The 6465-nt window shown below is 46.2% G+C and overlaps 1 long non-coding RNA gene and 1 pseudogene across 1 annotated transcript; both read right to left on the bottom strand.

Moving 5' to 3' along the window:
- Window positions 1-1143: 1143 nt before the first annotated feature.
- LOC125514897 (cytosolic sulfotransferase 5 pseudogene) lies at window positions 1144-2517 on the bottom strand (annotated as a pseudogene).
- Window positions 2518-4457: 1940 nt separating this feature from the next.
- Window positions 4458-5376, bottom strand: LOC125512554 (uncharacterized). Its single transcript, XR_015611896.1, has 3 exons — window positions 4920-5376; window positions 4622-4680; window positions 4458-4531 (listed from the first exon to the last, which is right to left on the bottom strand). It is a non-coding gene; the product is annotated as an uncharacterized LOC125512554 (long non-coding RNA).
- Between the last annotated feature and the right edge of the window lie 1089 nt (window positions 5377-6465).

Genomic DNA, 6465 nt, shown 5'->3' with positions numbered 1-6465 from the left:
TTTTACAAACGATATAATAGATCCAAACCAATAGATACACGTGTCAATAAGTCATTGGACAAAAAATCAACCTAAACCGAAATGAAAAACAAATGTTGGTGTTTGATTAGTCATTAGGCAATCCTAAATATTTATATTCAGTAAATTTATCATGCTTTCTGCACATGCATAAATGCGAGAGTTTTTTGGCGGGCAATGGCGAATAAATGGACGCTATCGGATGTCTCCTCCATCAAACGGTCCAAGGATGATTGGTTCATTCAGCTTGTCTGCTAGTTTGACGAACCTACAAGGTGCGAGTACTGATGCTCTTTTGGAGAATCTGGTATGTACGTAATGAGCTGGTTCATTATAAACATGCACCTCCAATTGAAGTTTCTGTCAGATTCCTCTCAAGCTATTTGGCCTCTTTAAAAACTATAATGATTTGTATTGTTTTCCTCACACAGCTCATGCATGCAATAATATGCTTACTGTTGGCACCATTTGGAGACCCCCGATTGATGGTCGGGTTAAACTATAAAATACTGAAGGTTCTATCCAAGATGGTGTTGGAGGGACAGGTATGCTGCTTCGAGATCATTTGGTGCCAACATCTTCAGCTCGTGCAGGCATCTTTTCTTATGCAATGATGTGCTGGAACGTGATATCTTAGCAATTCGAGAGGGCCTCATTTTAGCTTTGCAATGGAGTAGCCTGCCAATTGATGACATTGAAAGTGATAGTTTGGAGGCAGTCACCATGGTGAGAAGCGGAGATACAAACAGATTAAAGTATGCTTTTCTCATTCGAGAGATTAAAGCTAGCATGTCCTAATGTAATTCTTGTATTATTCATATTTGTCGTAGTTGTAACTTGTAACTTTTCTAGTCATACTTTGGCAAACTTTGGTAGAGTTCAAGGCCGAACTATGTTATGGCTTGGGTCTGGACCAAAGGACGTTCTGGACACTGTCGAGCTTGATTATATTCTTTGATTGAGCAATACAAGATTTATTTCACACAAAAAATGGATTTCTTATTAAAAAAAAGGGTGTAACTAGGTCTCAGTTGACTGAGAATTAACCAAGTTTCACAGTCAAGTAACATAATATGCAAGAGAGAAAAAAATTAATTTTTTTTGTGCGGATCTCAGTGTAAAATCTTACGGATATATCATCGACTGAGACTTCGACTGGGACTTAGCAAGATTGTAAAAAAATCAGGAAAACCCTCCCGTCTCCTGCTTCCTGCATCGATTGATCATTGATGCACAGCCATCTATTATTATTTCAATATGATGCACAGCCATCGATTGATGCATATCAGCGTACCCGGTAGAAACCCGGATCGCTAGAAAGATCACTCCCTCTACTATTATTTCAATATGACGAAGTAGGAAAGTGCACTCATAGTATCGACAGAACAAGTGTGCTCGGTCGAGTCAGTCACTCGCGGCGTGGAGGAAGGTGAGGCCTGCCGCATGGAGCTTGTCGGCGACGATGTCGTCTAGGCGTCGCGCCATCTCCGGCGTCATGTGGTTCACCCAGTCGCCGGCCACGCCCTTCCTGAACAGCGCGTCACGCGGGATCGGGAGTCCGGCATTCATGTGGCCCGTCTTGTTGGCTTCCAGGGTCTTGAGGTGCCCGAAGCTGCAGAGGTTGACGATGTCGTGAACGACGCCGGCATCCTCCTCCGCGCCGGAGAAAGGCAGCCCCACGAACCGCGCCACCTCCCGGACGTGCCCGGCGGGGTCGCGCAGCAGCTCCTCGTACCGCAGGAAGAGCACGCCGTCCGGCCTGGCCGCGCTGGCGCTCCAGTAGCCGGCGATGTGGTCCCACACCGGCCCGTACCCCACCGCGCCGCCGCACACGGCCTCGAAGACGTCGGCTAGCGGCAGCTCCGGATGCAGCCGCCGGTGGAAGTGCCACAGCGAGACGACCATGTCCTTGGGCTCCCTGCAGACGTACACGACCTTGCACCCGCCCCCGCCGGGCATCATGGCCAGCGGCATGTGCGTGTTCATGAGGCGCGGGGACGGCAGTGCCGCGGCGGCTGCCGAAGAGGGCCTCCAGGAAAGGGACGCACTGGTGCGGGTTGAGGCGTAGCAGCGGGTGCCCGGCGCCGGCGGCGGGGTGGGCGCGCCGCGCCATGGTGGCGAACGTGAGGGCGTTGACCCACGTGGTGCCGCACTTGGGGAAGCTGGCGACGACGACGTCGTCCGGGCGGGGCTCGAAGCGGCGCTGTAGGGCGACGGCCGCCGGGACGGACCACTCCGGCAGCCAGAAGCCGTCGTAGAGACGGAGGCTCGACAGGCCCTTGGGCCTCGGCGCGCTTGGCAGGGCGGAAACAAGGTCGTCGGGGTCGGCGTGCTCCTCCGGGAGCTGCTCCGGCACGCCGGAGACCAAGCCCGAGTCGGCTTCGACGTCCGCGAAAGGGACGGGCCCGAGCGGGGCACCAGGCGCCTTCGCCATTGACGATGATGTTGATAAGAAGAGTCTGGAGTCTGGAGTATGGAGTGGACAGCAGCAGCAGCAGCACTATGCCTGCTATATGTTCTTGCATTCGTTCAGTGAGAGCCTATACAAATAGATAAAGGAGCATCTAGCTAGACAGCGCACGTGGAGCACGCGCCTCTCGGCACATCTCACCTACCCTGTGCACAATAGAGACATACTGTACGAAAGTGCATAGGAGCACTCGGCGACTCCATTCACCGAAATCTAAGAGGGTGCTTAGATACGTTTTAGTCCCATGATTAAAAATAGTGGGATTAAAACTTGCTAGCCTCACTCATGCTTGGGTCCAAATACTAAAAAGACTAAAATCAAATTATTGAGCATTTATTATCCTTCAAACCCTTCAATCCAGAACTCGCATGTGTTAAAGGAGAGGCATTAAATGATGAGAGAAGGCTAATACATATTTTAGTAGGTTTCCTATGACTAAAAATTTTTAGCCTCAAGACTAGTTCTAGCCTCTCTTTAATCAGAGGTGCTTGGAACTTTAGCCTCTAAAAGAGACTATTTTTAGTCAAACTAAAAATAGTCCCTTGGATCCAAGCACCCTCTAACTCATTCACTGGCATCGGGAGTCGCATCTTCTATAGTAGCCAGTCTGTATTACAAATTTGTGCGACATGTATCTCTCATAAGCTTTCATGTATCTATGCTGATATTAAATGTACTGACATTGTCAGACTATAGTCTTGTTGGATGCTGGTTGTTGAGATGCATCGGGTGTCCCCATAATCTAATTAATGCGTCTGAGCCTCCCACCCACCCACACATGTCTTCTCTCCACCACTGACCTTCCCACGACACCCATTCTTCCCATCTGTTCTTCCCCTGAATCCTCTTGTACAGCTCCTACCCCTTCTACTTCTTCCCCACTTATTCTTGCTACTTGGAACCAAGCCCATAGGAATTAGGAAGACCATGTCAGCCCTGACCGTCGTCCGAGCTTGCCGGGTCCTCCGCAGCCACTGCCGGTGACACCATGTTGGCCCTGGCCACCGACATCATCTCATGCGTTCTAGCGGCCAGCCACAACCTGTGAGAAGAAAACCAGGAGGAAACCTATGCCACCATGACGAGGAAATCAAGGTAGCTCTCGTATGTGTTTGCCACGTTCTGCGCACCGCGTCTACTTTGGGCGCCGACTACATGTTCTTCGTGACCACGGCCAGCGACAATATCGCCGCCGGCATCACTTCCTAGCACGACATGAGGTGGCCGCCTGTACATCGTTCCATCCTAGTCGTCCCGTCGTCATCAAGCTTGCATAATCGTCGTTCACGTCCTGGTCATCCCGGTCGCCGCCAAGCTCGGCATGGTCGTGCTTCTCCTCAAACAGTGTCGTGTAGGTCGTGCTATCCATGTTTGAGGTCCTGTGCATCCTAGCCGTGGCCGGCGTCCTTGACCTGGGCTTGCGTCATGGCCGTGGCCGGCGTCCTTGACCTGGGCTTGCGTCATGGCCGTGGCCATCGTCCTTGATCTCGGCTTGCGTATGGCCAGCGCCTGCCCTGACCCGGTCCCTACCACGGCCATGAACTTGCTCCACTCCGCTTCAGGCGAGCAAGCTCACATGTGAGACAACAGCCATACACTGTATACTAGTAGAGTGCCCGTGCGTTGCCACGGGCTTTTGAAATAGTTTGCAAGAGTTACATATTGAATACCACACATACAAATAATATAACACAAACACAATTATTGAATAATTGAAATTCATTTTTGCAATGTAAATTGATAAAAAAAGATTAACGACATGTCCATGTAACGATGTTCGACCTTAACATCTATTACAAAACTATCAATATCATGAAAGTTGCCTTTAGTTTCATTTCCATGATGTTTTAGCAAGTATAATAAAAAATTGCTTCCTCAACTCATACTCATCCTGCACAAACAATATATGTAGTTAATATGAAAATTTCACGCCGAAGGTCTTAAAACATCTAACGGACAATACTCACCGCGCAAACCGGCTTAACCAATTCTTTACCATTCCACCAGAGCATAAAATGAAAAACAAAATAGCTAGACATATTCCTGCAATAATTTCAATTAATAATATAAAAAATGTAGTGATAAAAAAAATAAATTGGAATTGGAATTGGAATTGACCAAGTTGTAGGTTACCTAGATTAAAGGAATATACGACGTCCAGCTGTGTGCGCTCTTTACCCGAGTGATAGAACCTATTGCCACATTGTTAGTTGAGTCCATGTAATAAGAAAGGCGAGAAAAGAGAATTTCTACTAACCTGTTTTCTAAAGAAGATGGCATAAATACTTATAATAACATGGCATAAAAGTTAGCATAATAGATTCAATTTGCCCGTGCGTTGCAACGGGTGTGGTACATATTGTATAGGCTCAACATCAATCATATGAACATCATCATGCACATCAAGCAGCATTATTGATTTCTTATTTACCGTTAAATCACTCATGTTCTTCTTCTTTCCTGATCCAACTTCGCCACTGACATCAATGGCACATCTAGCTCACAAACCCAACCTTCCACATCCACACGCAAATTTTTAGGGGTTTCTTCTCCATCCTTTTAGATTCACCATCAATCAATAACAACAACGTAGGAAGAATTACCGTATACACCAAACTCCTCTACACTCAGTGCAGTACCAGTCTGACCACGACCTCTCCTGCCTCACCTCCATGCCTCCATGTTGCGCACCCTTTCGACCACCACGGGCCGAGGCTGCCACGGCTGTCACATGTGTCGTTTGATTTGGATCCAAGAATCAAGATGACAACCATTATCATACAGATAGATTATATACGACATACTAAATGCAGAAGTGGTAACATCACAACTATCAAAAAGTCACCATATTGATAAAGTACATTGTATACCACATACCAAATGAGAAAGCTACGCCTGAACTGAAACAACAAGTTAATCTGTCATATTGTGCATTAAGGAACTCCACACAAATTAAATTCGAATCCAAAAATAACTAACAGCAGTCGTATCATTAAGAAGAAAATTCTAATTAAGTGAAAGGATGCATGAGCCATCGCCGGTATGCACAAATGTGTCTCCAACAGACTCTTTGAGGTTGCTAAGCATGCACATCTAGTTGGATACGCCAGGTCTAAAGCAGGGTGTTAGTATGTTGATCAGCGATGCCTCGCATTGACGAGTGCCCAACACACCTGCTCGCCCATCATATTTCCCCAGACTATGAGCCAATTCTGTTTCTTTTTTGCCCTGTGCAACCGACTTCTCCAGCCTCCAATTCTCTCATTCAATTAATTTAATGTCAGATTATGGCTGCATAATCCTTAGTTTTGAAAGTCAATCTCGACTTGCCTTGTAGAAATTAGAACAACGTTTGTATGGCTCAACCACCAGCTAATAAGAATTCAGGCTTTTGTCTATCTTCAAGTAATCTGAATGTAATACTTTCTGAAATCAACTGACTGCAACAAAGATGAAGCCTAATTAAAATGAAACCTAATCAACATTTGTCCTTCCTCGCCAAAATATATTTGCTCTTCAATTCGATCCAGTCGTGCATCGTTGTAGATGATTCCATGAAAGATGGGCTCCTTACTCCGCTTTCGATCAACAAAATTTGAAGCACAAGAAATCCTATGGACAACATCACCATAATTATCTGCAATATCATAATGTTGTAAATTGAACAATGGTGAAACTGGCTATAATCACTCGGACCACAATGTATATGTCAAGGGCATGTTAATTTTACATAAATGACGGTTGAGATTCATGACAGGAAAAGAAGTCTGGTTGAACAGTTCTGAGATCTTTGTGTTATACTATCTCTGTTCCTAAATATTTGTCTTTCTAGAGATTTCAACAAGTGACTACATACGGAGAAAAATGAGTGAATCTACACTCTAAAATATGTCTATATACATCCGTATGTGGTAGTCCATTTGAAATCTCTAAAAAGACAAATATTTAGAAACGGAGGGCGTGGTGTGCGCTCATAG

The sequence above is a fragment of the Triticum urartu genome, chromosome 7A (genome assembly GCF_056163025.1).
Source record: "Triticum urartu cultivar PI428250 chromosome 7A, HENAU_Tu73, whole genome shotgun sequence".
Taxonomy (NCBI): domain Eukaryota; kingdom Viridiplantae; phylum Streptophyta; class Magnoliopsida; order Poales; family Poaceae; genus Triticum; species Triticum urartu.
Note: the sequence above shows the minus strand (reverse complement) of the source record. Positions and strands in the feature narration are given on the sequence as shown.